The sequence below is a fragment of the Ailuropoda melanoleuca genome, chromosome 15 (genome assembly GCF_002007445.2).
Source record: "Ailuropoda melanoleuca isolate Jingjing chromosome 15, ASM200744v2, whole genome shotgun sequence".
In the NCBI taxonomy this organism is placed as follows: Eukaryota; Metazoa; Chordata; class Mammalia; order Carnivora; family Ursidae; genus Ailuropoda; species Ailuropoda melanoleuca.
In genome coordinates this window covers 40622086-40637515 of record NC_048232.1, presented here as the reverse complement: position 1 = coordinate 40637515, position 15430 = coordinate 40622086, and positions in this window count along the sequence as shown.

The window sequence follows — 15430 nt, the reverse complement described above, 5'->3', positions numbered from 1 at the left end:
TCCCTCTGTTTGGAACTCCAATTACATATATGTAAGTCTGCTTAATACTATTCCACAGATCACTGAGGCTGTATTTTTTTCGGATTTTTTTTCTTCTCAGTGTTTCCGTTAATTTCTAATTCTGTCTTCAAGTTTATTGATCTTTTCTTCCATAATGAACTATCTGCTCTTAATCCATTCAGTTAATTTTTTATTTCAGATATCATACTCTTTAGTGTGCAAGTTCCAATTGTATTCTTTTTATAACTCCCATCTATCTCTTCATGATTCTCACGTTTTCCTTTAAATGCTTGAGCATATTTAAAACAGGTGCTTGAAAGTTTTTATCTGTGAATTCCATCGTTTCTGTCATTTCTTGATCTTTTTCTATTGATTCATTTGCCTTAAAGTTTGTGTGTTGCCTTTTCCTGCTTCTTCACATGCCTAATAATTTTTTATTAGATGCTGAGCATTATGAATTCTAGGTTTTGAATGCCAGATTTTTACATTTTTCTTTAAAGAGTGTTGGAGATTGTTTTGAAGGGAGTTAGCTTACTTGTAGATTAGCTTCAGCCTTTTGAATCCTGTTTTTTAGCTTTGTTAGGGTGAATCTAAGGTACTCTTTAGAGCTAGTTTAACCCAATCATTAAAGGAATATCCTTCTGCAGTCTCTACCAAGTGTCTCAGGTGTTCAGTGAGGTGTCTTCATTATTTTGGTTGGAACTCAAATGTCTTCTTACTCTGGTTGAGCTATGGAAATTTTTCAGCTCTGAGCTGAACTTCCAAGAGTTCTTTAATTAGCCTCATAAAATTATAAAATAATTTCCCCCTATGAATTTTAGCTTAGTATTCACAACAGACTCAAGGGGACTTCTATGAAGAGATGATAGATAGATAGATAGATAGATAGATAGATAGATAGATAGATCTGAACATTGGAACTGAGTGTGAATTCAAATTATTTAAAAATAAAAAAACAAAATGTATTTTATTGACTGTAAGCTGAACCATGGATATGAAAGCAAGATCAATGTATTGATGCCCATACTGTACATTCTAGCATCTGTGGTCCATGGTTAACCATCAAGTGGTACTTCTATTATATATATAATCTCTCTTCTAAGTCCTTTGTTTCATAAATTCCATCTGCTCAGTGCCTGTAATCTCTGCCTTTTCAGAGACTACCTTGCTTTACTTGGATACCCCCTCCCTGCTCCATAGTCATGAAAGTGCCTTCAGAAAAAAAGCCAGAGTGATCGTTGATCTTCAGTTAAATTTAACTTTAAATTTAAGCTTAAGTTCAAACTCATTTCCTTTTTTTAGGGTTTACATACTTGTGCTTCCTGTTGTTCAGAATCTTAAAACAGATGTTTCTTAATTTCGTCCAATCTTCTAGTCATATGCACTGGGAGGATCAGTCCAGTGTAGTTACAGCATTGTACCTGCAGAGGAAGTTTCTGTTTCAATAACTATCTACTCGTAGCCACTCTTATTTCATCTATACTTCTACCTCCACTTCCACCCCTGATAGATATGTTCTAGAAACTACCAACTTAAGGGGCGCCTGGGTGGCTCAGTTGTTAAACGTCTGCCTTCGGCTCAGGGCGTGATCCCAGGCTCCTGGGATCGAGCCCCACATCAGGCTCCTCAGCTGTGAGCCTGCTTCTTCCTCTCCCACTCCCCCTGCTTGTGCTCCCTCTCTCACTGGCTGTTTCTCTCTCTCTGTCAAGTAAATACATAAAATCTTAAAAAAAGAAAAGAAGATAAAAGAAAAGAAACTACCAACTTTAAACTGATGGTGGAGGGGATGATTGCAAACCTAATTATGAATAACTGGAATAGTAGTATCATTTGAAGGTTGATTGTGTGCCACACACAGTGTGGGCATCAATAACTTTATCTTGCTTTTAAATCCCTAGTTAAAATTACGGTCAATAAAGTACATTTTTTAAATTTTTGAATCATCTAATTCACAGTCAATTCCAATGTTATCATGAAGCAAATTTATTAAGTGATAATTATTTGGTTGTTCTTTTATAAAGCAACCATACTGAATTTGAATGACAGATTCTTAGCAAAGGTATCAATTAATGATTAAATGTTATTATATTCTTGTTACTGATTCATGTAGCTTAATTGGTTGAATGGATCTTAGGCAAGAACATTTCTGAAGAGCTAATAATGCATCATTTTGACACCTATTATTTGGATATGATCCAAATTAAGGCATTTATTAGGTAATGTTCCTCCCTTAAACATTTTATATCATCTACGGTAAGTGAGCTAAACATTTCTACATGCTAAAATTTCCCCAAGCAGTATCAGAAGGCTGCAGAATAAATATTATAAATGGCAAAAAAAACCCTTTAACACCCTAGCCAAAACACTGACCTATTGTAAACACCTTATAAAAAAACACAAGAGACTTGTATTTTCTGTCAACAGAAGTGACATTACAGTACACTTTTTTCCTAGGAATGTGAGCCGTGATGTTGTTAAGAAAATGATTTATTTTATTTTATTTTTGCTTTCTTAGTAAAGTCAGGTGGTAGTATAATGTGGATACTGGTATTTTATTTTACTTTAGAGGTATAATGCCCGCTATGAATGGAAAAACTTAAGAATTCACAGCATTCTTCCATTTTAGCATAAACTAGTAAGGCAGGGTGGTGTAGTAAATGATCACTAGAATAAAGTGGCTAGGTTTTAATCTCAACTGCCAATAACTTGCAGGCTTTGGTTGCGATATAATTTGTGCATTGTCATGAATTCTATAAAAAAAGATTTTTTTTTCTCTCCATGTATCTGAGAACAAGAACAAGAATGAACTGCTCATTCACAAGAGATAGGAACTGTACCACGGAGGCATGAATGTCCTCAGGGATTTCCATGGCTTACTTCAGTGATTCTTAACACTGGAAACCAATGTTACCATTTTGATTGTTTTCTTTTCTGTGTTTTATTTGTGTTTTCTCCCCCCCCCCACCCCCATTTTTAAACATTTTACAATTTACGTTCAGTAAAACTCATTTTTGGGGGCGTACATTTCTATAAATTTTGGCAAATGCGAACAGTCATGTAATCATTACCACAGTCAAGATTCAGAACAGTTGGGACACCTGGCTGGCTCAGTCAGTTAAACATCTGACTTGATTTCAGATCAGGTCATGATCTCAGTGTCCTGAGGATGAGCCCTTCCTTGGGCTCCACGTTGGGCATGAATCCTGCTTGAGATTCTCTCTCTCCCTCTCCACCTCCCTGAACCAAGGGCTCTGAGAATGTGAGTGGTGCTCTCTCTCCATCTCTCTCTCTCTCAAAAGATTCTGAACAGTTACCATTTCACCTCAAAAAAATTCCTTCATGCAACCCCTTTGTCATTAAACCTTCCTGGGAACCCCTAGAGCCTGGCAACCATTGATGTGTTCCCTGTTTATAGTGATTTTCTAGAATGTCACATAAATGGAATGACAGAGTAGATAGCCTTAAAAATTGACTCAGAGCTGCCTTTTTACAATAGATATTCTGTTACTTCCCCCTTACTATCCTCAAACAGAATACAAGATAACATTATCTACTTTGACACATATAATTCCAAATAATAAATAAAATGTTCTAACATATATGAACAAAGCAAAAAATCAATTCTAACATAATATGTATTTAAAATGGAAGTAGTTGAGCACAACTATTTTAGACCTAGTGAAGTAATCAGATGCTTGCATCTACTTTATGAAAGAGTTTGGTTTTATGGGAAGTAAGAAAATCAGAAGCTGTTATGTATAAAAAGTACAGGAGAATGAAAAAAGCAGAGGTGTGATGTGATTTTTCCAAAATGTGAATAATTCTTGATAAAGATCCAAACAAAACCAAGCACAATCTTACTTTTCACAGAATCTTACTATTCCCAGTAGTTGCATTTCTGGAAAATTCACTGTGTATTTAAAACTGTGTGTTTATACGTAGGGGACCCTTGGTGGCTCAGTTGGTTAAGCGTCTGACTCTTGATCTCAACTCAGGTCTCAGTGTCAAGGTTGTGAGGTCAAGGCCCGTATGGAGCCTTCTTAAATACAAAAAAACAAACAAAACAAAACAAAAAAAAAACACAACTGTGTATTTACATGTAAAGTTTATCTACATGAATCTCTGGTGGGGTAATCAAAAGACGTGTAGACTGTGGCACAATTCATATGGGGCCCTGTCTCATGCATAACAGGAAATGTACTATCTCTGGCTTATACCCAGTAGGAGCCCAAAGTACCCACCAGTCACTTTAACAACCAGAACTATCCCCCACAAATTCCCAAAATGCCTCCTACTGAGTGGCAGTTAAGATTCACTGGCCAAGATGAGGTATCTCTCATACCATTCAATACTCTCGACATTGAAATCAACATTCATCAACCTTTTGATTACCAATAGAATTTTGCAGGTAGCTTCACGCTAGGAAAGGGACGTCTTAGACTGCCAACTTTTGCATTCTAGTCTCCAGAAATATATTCCACATACTAGAGGTTAATAAATTATCATTCTGATTGATCCCAGTTCTGAGTGTGTTTAGCTGAAACAGTCTCTGAGATTCTGATCCACTTGGAAGTTAACAAAATTGAGATTTGTCCACACAAATTTTGTGATAGCTATGCCAAGTTTTTATCCCCTCAATAGGTCTTACATTCACAATTAGCTAATCTCCTTTGAAATTTTAAATGCGTCTTTTTTAAAATTCACGAGGGTGGCACCTGGATGGCTCAGTTGGGTAAGTGTCTGCCTTTGGTTCACCTCACGATCCCAGGGTCCTGGGATGGAGCTCTGCATTGGACTCCCTGCTCAGCCGGGGAGTCTGCTTCTCCCCCTTCCTCTGCCCCTTCTTTTGCCCCTCCCCCTTCTAGTGCTCTTTCTTTTGCTCACTCTCTCTCCCAAATAAATAAATAAAACCTTTTAAAAAAATAAAAATAAAAATTCTCAAGTGAACATTTTTCAAGGTTACTACAAATGCTATTTGGTATTTTACCTAAAGGAAGCCAGTCACACAATCTGGCATTGTTTGATTTTGATTTTTCCCATGACTGGAAAGAAAATGTATCATGTTCAGGAGGTCCAGGGAAAGATAACACAGGAACTTCGAGAATTCTCAAGAATGAGTACAAGATAGAAGGATTCAACTCCTATTGTGGTTATTGGTTATCAATGAGGCAACTTCCACAATATATCTTATGAAATCCTTGGTTTTTAAATAATATGTTTTTAAATTATGAATATAATTTTTTTTATATGGGAAGGGTTTTTAGAGTCACAGTGTTCTCTAAGATCATATGCAACACTGCTAAGCTTGCATGGATGATGAAACAAGACTTATGTCCTCAGTGTCCATTAATGGTAAAGTTTTTATTGCAATATCCAAAGAGCAGAGTAAAATTTTCTTCTTGGGAATAAGTTATATGACTCCATATAAATTAGAGATAGATATCCAAGGTATTCATGCTGTTAGAACAGCCTGAGTAAGAGTGAATTTTTGTGGGCTGCCTGAAGTAACTTAGAAGACGCTAGTAACTTATAAGAAGGAGCCAACCATAACCATTTGGATCCAAATATTGCATTAAGTCTTTCAATGTATATTTAATAGACACTCATGAAGTAGCCATTATATTTCAGGCACTTTAAAACCAGAAGTATTCCTTTTTAAAAATCTTAAATTCAATTAATTAACATATACTGTATTATTAGTTTCAGAGCTAAAAGTTCAGTATTTCATCAGTTTTATATAATACCCAGTGCCCATTACACCACGTGCCCTCCTTAATGTTCATCACCCAGTTACCCCATCCTCTTTCCCCCTCCCCTCCAGCAACCCTCAGTTTGTTTTCTATGATTAAGTCTCTTATGGTTTGTCTCCCTCTCTGATTTTGCCTTTTTATTTTTCCCTCTCTTCCCTATGATTCCGTTTTGTTTCTTAAATTTCACATATGAGTAAGATCATATAATTGTCTTTCTCTGATGGACTCATTTCTCTTAGCGTAATATCCTCTAGTTCCATCCACGTCATTGCAAATGGCAAGATTTCAATTTTTTTGAAGCCTGAGAATAGTATTCTACATACAATGGAATATATACCACATCTTCTTTACCCATTCATCTATCAATGAACCTCTGGGCTCTTTCCATAGTTTGGTTATGGTGGACATTGCTACTATAAAGAGTGGGGTGCAGGTGCCCCTTCGCATCACTACATTTGTATCTTTGGGGTAAATACCTAGTAGAGCAATTGCTAGGATGTAGGGTAGCTCTATTTTCAACTTTTTGAGGAACCTTCATATTGTTTTCCAGAGTGACTGCAATAGTTTGCATTCCCACCAACAATGTAAGAAGCTTCCCCTTTATTCACACCCTTGCCAACACTTGTTTTTTCCTGACTTGTTAATTTTAGGCATTCTGACTGGTGTGAGGTGGTATCTCATTGTAGTTTTGATTTTGTATTTCCCTGATACCAAATGATGTGGAGCATTTTTTCATATGTCTGTTGGCCATTTGGATGTCTTCTTTGGAGAAATGTCTATTCATGCCTTCTGCCCATTTCTTGATTGCATTATTTGTTTTCTGGGTGTTGAGTTTGGTAAGTTCTTTACAGATTTTGGATACATATTTGATAAGAAACTTCAAATATTTTCTCCCATTTCATAGGTTGTCCTTTAGTTTTGTCGACTGTTTCCTTTACTGTGCAAAACTTTCTATCTTGATGAAGTCCCAATAGTTCATTTTTGCTTTTGTTTCTCTTGTCTTTGGAGCCTTATCTAGCAAGAAGTTGCTGTGACCGAATCAAAGAAGTTGTTGGCTGCAAAGAACATTCTTGTTCATATACATTTTATGCATTTCTAATTATCTCATGAATTCTCAGAAGTAAAAATTCTTAAAGAATTTGCCTATCTAAAATGTTGATACAAGATAATATATTACTCTTTGGAAAGATTGTACCAATTCCTACTCTCAACAACAGTGAATGCTATGAATTATTTTCATCTTTGTTCTAGTGAAAGGTAAAAGAGAGGATCTCATTGTTATTATTTGCATCTCTGTAATGACTACTGAAATTGGATATCCTTTAAAATATTAAATGACCATTGTTTTTCATTTATTTGTATGTGTACATCAATTACCTGAAGATTTGCCCATTTTTCTATTGGGATATTCATCTCCCTCATCTCAATTTTGGTAAGAATTGACTTATATTAAAGATTTTAACCCAACATTTTCTCCTCAGGATATCATTTATCTTTTCATGTTTCTTGTATCACTAAGCATATAGATATATAGATACACATATATAACTGTATCTATATGTATACAGAAACCATATAAATCTATTTGTTTGAAGAGATATATCTTTGGTACATATATATGATATATGTATATCCTATATATCTTTGATGTTTTTGTTTAGAAAGATTGCCAAATGATCACCTAAATTTTTTCTAGAATGTATTCAAACTGTCAGACTTTCAAGATTTTTTCCCCCCAAGGTATACAAATAGATGTCTTAACCCCATCCCCTGAGGCTCACCAGACAAAAAAGGACTCGGGGAAGGAAGGAGTGAGGATTACTTGGTGGTGGTAGCAGTCACATCCCCACTGATCCCAAATGACCCTGTCAAAAGGATGGGTGAGAACAGCGTGATTGCTCCTGCTCTGGACAAAATGGCCTCATCAAAGCTGCATGTCAAAATCATCTTGCTGCCTTTTATGGCGCATTCTGAAATAAAATCCTTTGTGTAGTACTTCTGTTACTCGTGGAACTTTCCATTGCTTCAGCTATCTATATTCTAGGATGTCTATGTCTGTGATAACTTGCTGGGTGTGGGAATGAATGAGGGACTAGAATTCAGATTAGCATAAAAATCACACCTCCATCAAGAGAGGAAGGTTCAGAGATGAGTGATCACAAAAAGAACCCCCCCACACTCCCCTGCCTTGAGGGTGGCCTCAAGATCTATAGGTGAGCAAGCAGCTCTATACCCAGGCCTTGAGTCTTAGCTATTCACTTAGATCACTATGACTAGAACTCATGAAATACCAGCTACCAGTAGGGCTTTGCAGTTTACAGGAAGCTTCTACATGACCTAGGTGGTTATTGTTGAAACAACATTTCTCATTAACATATCAGGGCATTTTTTAAATTATGTTTTGTGTGTTTATATTACACATGATCTATTACACAGAAACATTGTTCTCTTGGGCTTTTTTCACTCGAAACTATATTTTCAGCTATTAAAAAGTATTTGAAAATGTCATTTACAAACATTTCTTACAGTCTTATTTTTGAAAACAAAAAGCAAAGAAAAGAAATTTTAAATGGCTTATAATCACATTACTTTAGTAATTTCTATTAACATTTCAAAAGGTAGAACTCAACTATTGTATGTCTAAAAAATATTAAATGATAGAGAAAAAAATTCAATAGAAAAAACCTCTTTCCCCCGAATCTAACTAACCCATAGTTCCCCTCTCTAAAGGAAACAAGCATCAAGTTTGCTATGCATGATAAACTTATGGTGCACGTGTGCCTATATGCGCATGCTACTGTGTCTTTTTTGTATGCACATGTACATCTGTGTTTAAATGTTTGCATGTATATTTTTATGTACATTAAGGAACAGATACTATATACACTGCTTTGTATGTTGCTTTCATAATGAATCTTGAGAACTTTCATAATCAGCACATACAGAGCTTCCTTTTTCTAGATAATAGCTGCCTCATATTCCATTCCATACAAGTACTATAATTTGTTTGACTAATTTCCTATTAATGCGTATTTAGATGGTCTCAAGTTTTTTGTTTCTTTGTCTTTGCTGTTACAAGCAACAATACAAAGGATATCTTTGCTAATGTATTTTGGTGTTTTTTTTATGTATATTTGTGGAATAAATTCTCAACAGTGGAATTAGTGAGTCAAAGGGTATATGCATTTTGAATTTTTGATGCATACTGGGAAATCAGAAATTGTTCTCCAAAAAGGATGAATCAACTTACACCTTCATCAATAAAATGAGAGTGTATCTCTTTTCCTACATCCTTGATAATACTTTAGTTATTTTTAAATTTGTCTAATTTTAATTTATTTAATTTTAATATTTATCAATACTTTATATTTATTGTTTGGGATTACCCATCTTTCATTATAAATGGAGGTAAGCACTTCCTAGCCTCTTGTACTTCTGTTTATGTAAAACAATTCTATGGTGTTGTCCATTTTTCTGTTAGATGACATGCTTACTGGTAAGCGTAAGCATTTTGGAAATTAAGGAAGTTGTTCCTTTGTCTCTCATGTGTTTGCAGATATTTTTCCCAGTGTATTGGTTATGGTGTAGCTATTTTTATTTTAATTCCCACATAGCTATTTAAAATACTTTTTTAAAGTCAAATTTATATATCTTTTCTTTTATAGCTTTCAAGTATCTTGCTTATACAGGTCTTCCCCATTCTAAGCTTATAAACACATTCATCTATGTGTTTTACTAGATCTTTTATGATCAAGGTTTTTTTATATGGTATAGCAATTTTTAATTAATATTTTATTAAAACTATCATACATTTAAAAGTGCACAATCATAAGTGTGCAACTTAATGAGTTTTCACCAAATAAATATTCCCATTTAACTAACATCCAGATCAAGAAACAAACACATCATCAGCATCTCAAAGCCCCTTTTATATCCCCTTCCAATCATTACCACCTCCAAAGGTAATCCCTTCACTCTCTTGACTTCTAATATCATGCATTAGTTTTTCTTATTTTTGAATTTTTAGTAAATGGAATCATCCAGAATGTACCCTTTTGGATTACTCAGAGCAACACAACGTCTGTGAGATTCATCCATGCTGTGTGTAATTGTATTTGTATATTCTCATTGCTGTGTAGTATTCCATGTGCAAGTACTAATAATTTATTATGTTATTCCACTGCCAATAGATATTTGAGTTGTTTCCATTTTGAGGCCAAGACAAATAGTGCTGTTATAAACAGCCTTTGGATGCATATTTATACTTTTTTTTTTTTTTTGGCTAGGCTTATCTCTAGGAGTGGAGTTGCTAAGTTGAGCTTTTGTAGTTATTTCCAAGTGGTTTTCCAAAATGATTGCACCAATTGACACTTTTGTCAACAGTGTATGCTTTACATCCTCACCAACTTTATATAATCTTCCTTTTTTATTTTAAGCATTCTGAGGAATTGGTGTGAATTGGTTTCCCATTGTGGTTTTAATTCACATTTCTCTGATGGCTAGTGATGTTGAGCAGTTTTTCATGTGTTAATTGGCCGTGTATGTATGCTCTTTTGTGAAGTGCCTGTTCACGTCTTTTCCCCATTTTCTACTGGATTGTTTCTCCTTTTCCTTATGGATTTGTAGAAATTCTTTATATTTTCTGGATAAGAATCCTGTATATCCAAGTATCTTCTCCCACGCTGTGGCTTGTCTTTTCACTCTCAATGCTATCTTTTGATTAAAGAAATTCTTAATTTTAACATGGTTTGATTAATCGATTTTTTTCTCTTATTGTTAGTGCATTTTGTATCCTGGTGAAACATCAATATTTTTTTTATTTCTTTAGAAATTTTTAAAACAGATTTAATGAAATTTAGTTGACATAATAAACTGCACATATTTAAGGTGTATGATTTGTTACACTTTGGGAGTGATGGATAATGTACATTATCTTGATTGTGATGACAGTTTCATGATTGAACATACATGTCAGAACGTTGATTTTAATGCTTCAGTAATATTTCATCCTATGAAAGTGTTCTAATTTGTTTCCCATTCCTCTAATATTGGTCAGTAAAATTGTTTTCCTTTATTCCCCATCATAAAAAAATAATAGCTGCTAAATGTCATAGAGATAAAAACAGCATGTATGAACAGGAAATAATGGCTATGGTTTGTGGAAGACAAGATACGCTAGGTTGCTTGGCAATGCCATTATGCGAGGGAAGAAGAACAAGAGTGTTGCATGGGATGACGAGGAACGCTCAAGCTGTGCTGTGCTTCAGTAATGAGCTGTCATGAGTTGTGATGTACAGCTCTGAAGCGATAAAGTATGCAAGCAGCATAGCAAGAAGAGCTGGCCTAGGGTGGTGACAGCTGCCTACTTTAGGAGAAACTGACTGAAGGAAGAAAGAAAAGACCTTTCTTCCTCCTTAAAAATGGTTTTAATTACAAGAGCATTTGCTCATTTTTTAAAAAATCAGGACATATTTGTGCATAAAGTGAACATCAGGCCCCATACCCAGTTCCACTCCCTATCGACAACCCCTGGAAGTATTTTGGTATGTAACCTTTCAGACATTTTCTGTGCATAGTTTTAAACACATATAAACATACACATATATACACATAAACATTGCTTGTTTTTTTAAAAACAGGACTGCTAATAAAAATAATGCTTGGTGACCTGCTCTATTCACTTACTATCTTGTGGTTCCCTTTCCATACCAGGTTGTTACAGGTGTGCCTGCTCCCCTCCTTCTCCAAACACAACTCAGAATGCAGCTGATACGCCCTGGTCTCTGTGCCAACACCTGGAGCTCTGGCTGAGCCCACGAGGCAGAGTGGGCAGCAGAAAGACTGCTTGCCTGGCAAGTGGGTGGCTGGGTATTGACAAGATCCTTGTCTACGGCAGGCTTTGCCCCTGTTCCCACACAACCGCACTTCCAGGATGAGTGCTGGTTTCAGCCCCCTCAGGCACCTTCCCCCTCCCTGTCCCATCGCCTCTCCTCTAGTCCAAGAGTAGTGAACTCAGAAGCCTTCAGAAGCCCAGCAAGTCAAGTAAATGAGTGAAGCAGGCTCGGTAGAAGTGTCAGAACTGTCAGAAGTGGAGCCCTGTTTGAATGGCAGCCACTGCTCACACCACCACTCACACACATCCCATGTTAAGTGGGGGGGGGGGGGGAATNGGGGGGGAATGTTGCCAGATCTCTAAATTTTCCTTGAAGAAGTCATGAGAAGCCAGGGAAAGTCTTGAGAAGCTAGAAATCCAAATTTTATGAGAAATCTTTTGATTTTCAAATGTCAGTTAGCCAAATGTTTTGGGATGTACTTAGGTCTTTACCTTTTCTTTTTAAAATAAACTTAATTTTTTTTATTTTTTATTTTTTAAAGATTTTATTTATCCATTTGACAGAGAGAGACAGCCAGCGAGAGAGGGAACACAAGCAGGGGGAGTGGGAAAGGAAGAAGCAGGCTCCTAGCAGAGGAGCCTGATGTGGGGCTCGATCCCATAACGCCAGGATCACGCCCTGAGCCGAAGGCAGACGCTTAACGACTGAGCCACCCAGGCGCCCCTAAAATAAACTTTATTTGTTTAGAACAGTTTGAGATTTATAGAAAAATGGCAAAGATAGTGTAGAGAGTTCTTGTCCACCCTCATACCCACATTTCCCTAATACTAGTCAGTAGATTGTCACAATTAAGGAGCCAATATTGACACATTAATATTAATAATTTATTCAGATTCCCTTAATTTTATCTGATGTCCTTTTTTCTGTCCCAGGATCCCATCTGGGATACCACATGACATTTACTTGTAATATGTCCTTAGTTTCCTTTTGACTGGAAGAGTTTCTCAAATTTTCCTTGTTTTTGATGACCTTGACAGTTTGGGGGATTATTTTTCAGGTATTTTGCAAAATGTCCCTCAGCTGGTATTTTCTGATATTTTTCTTATGATTAGACAGAGGTTATGGGTTTTCAGGAGAAGGTCACAGAGATAAAGTGCCATTCTCAAAACATATCAAGGGTACATATTGTCAACATAGCATATCCCTGTTGATGTTGACCTTGATCACCTAGATGAGGTGATGTTAGGTCTCTCAACTATAAATTCATTCTCCACCCCCCCTTTTTGTACTGAACTCTATGAAAGGCAGTCACTACCCACAGCCCACATGTAAGGAGTGGGGAGTTGTGCTCGACCTCCTCGAGGATGGTGTCTCTCCATGAGTTATCTGGAATTCTTCTCAGCACAGTCTTGCATAACCAAATCCTACTACCTTTCTGGCTTCATCCAGCTGCTCCCTCTCTCCCCCCACCCCAAGCTGTCATGCTACAGACCTGTATGTGTTTGCAGGTGCTGGACAGTACCATTCTTCCTCTCGTTTCTGTTCTTGCTATGGCCACTCTCTGGGCAGTGATATCCCATGGCTTCCTCCCCTGCATGTTCAGTTCCCTTTTAACCTTCAGGATTGCTCAAATACCCTGCACTCTAAGAAGTCTTTCAGGAACCCAGTCTGTATTAGGGGACTTTCCTCTGAGTCCCCAAATACCCAGTGCATGTCTCCATCATGGCATTCATCCCTCTCTATATTCTTTACACCCTCTCCTATTAGACCAAGATTTTGAGAGTAGGAGGTACGTTTTTACTTGCCTTTCTATCCCCTGTGCCTGCGCAGTCCATACATCAGACACCTCACCAATGTTTTTTGAAGGATTGAACTAAAAAACTTTCTGAATCCCAGATATGAGATTTCTTCTTTGAATTCCCAGTCCTTCTGTCAACACTCACCATATTTTGCCTTGCATTATGATCACTTGGGTGATTGTCTTATTCATTTTAATATCTCCAATACTCTTCAAGGGCTGAGGTCATGTTTTGTTTTTCACAGTTTTGTGAATTTTTTTTTTGCTATTGTTTTTCCTGTAATTTTTAAGATAGTGTCTTGCACAAAAATCTTCGTGGAATGACTGAATGAGTTAATGAACAAATAAATGAATCTGCCTATGAATGTAGCTGATGAGAACGAATTGCACAAGGGAAGGAAAAATGACGGTCTCATAAACAAATGATACAATTTTTCAAAAAAGATCTTACTTTGAAGTAATCTCTGCACCCAACATGGGGCTCAAACTTACAGCACCGAGATCAAGAATGTCATGCTCTACCCACTGCGCCAGACAATAGATAGAATTTTCAGACTGAATGAGGTTGACTTGTAATACCACCTAGCACATTATTTCCAAATTTTTATAACATGAAAATAAATTTTGTTATCTTTAATACAGAAATTTGAAACATGACTGTATTCTAAATGAAAAAGCCATATTGCTCCTTAACAACAGATAGTGGAGTCAAGCCTGATTTAGGTCTTAGGCGGCCCTTCCCCCCAAAAAAAGATATACCCTCTTATTCTTGGAAATAGCTGACTGGTATGTACCATATGTTCTTTTCTTCCTTTTAAAATCCAAGGAGCTCAAATCCAAGATTTTTTTAAATAGCGTGCTTTTTTAACTATAATTAAATATAATTTTTTGTAAGTGTCCACTGCTAAGGAGAAGTGAATAGAGGGGACCTCACTCAGAGGAAGTTGAATGAGGAGGGAATTTAGCCCCTCTTTTTCTCTACCAAAAAGTACATTTTATGAATATTTCCTACTTACTATTTTATTATAACAGCCTGTAGAGGGCGTCCTTGCACCAAGAGCCACAGGGGTTTGAGCACCGCTAAGAAAAAAAGTTTCAATTAAGACCACACTTTCTGGAATCAAAGAAAATGTCTATTGTGTTTTTGAAATTATCTTTAATTGGGAGACAATTGGCATTAAAATGTTAAAGGGCTCTAAAGGTTGCCTAATGTATGTGAATACACTATATAAAGGAATAATTACTGAAATGAAATCAAAACCAATGTTTTAATGTTTGAAAAGAGGTAAATATTTTTATTTTAAAGGAAGAATGGCTGCGAGGCTTGGGACCTAATTATGATTACTTATCAGTACGAGGTATAGTGTCTAAAAGAATGGGCTCTTAAATCACAGTGCCTGGGGTTTGAACCCTGACTCTGCCCCTTAAGAGCTGGGTAACCACAAGCAACCTAGTGGGGTTTCTGGAACCCTACTTCCCAACAGTAAAATGGAAATAATAACAGTACCTATTTAAAAGAGTTGAGAATTAAGTAAGCGCTTTAAAGTACTTATAAAGTTTGACACTGCAAGCTCAAATCAGTCATAAGTAGACAACTTGTCTAATTACTTTTAAAGATCAACAGTTGTAAAGCTGAAAATATTTCATAACTGGGAAGGCATATTCTGTTCTTTTTAGTAACTTCTCATGACCTAACATTTATTAACTTAAGGCATGCACAAGTTCGGCTTCTCTTCTGTTGTTTCTGTTTGTTTTCCCCTCTTGAGGTGTCCACTACTCTACAAAGGACTGAGTGAAACACCACACCCTAGACACTTGATCCTTGGGCATTTGTCGCAGCATCTGGGTGCTAAAGAACAAAGAGAAATAAACAACCCTTTTCTGAGTCTGAAATCTTTCTAAGTTTTTTTGGTTCTTTTTTTTTTTTTTTTTTAACCTTTTGCTTCTGTTTTCTTTGCGCAGTCAAGGGATTAGGCAGGGGGCAAGTTAAATCCCCTCTGCTGAGATCCAGTGGCTATGTGAGGCTGTAACCCACGGCCAGCCAACTA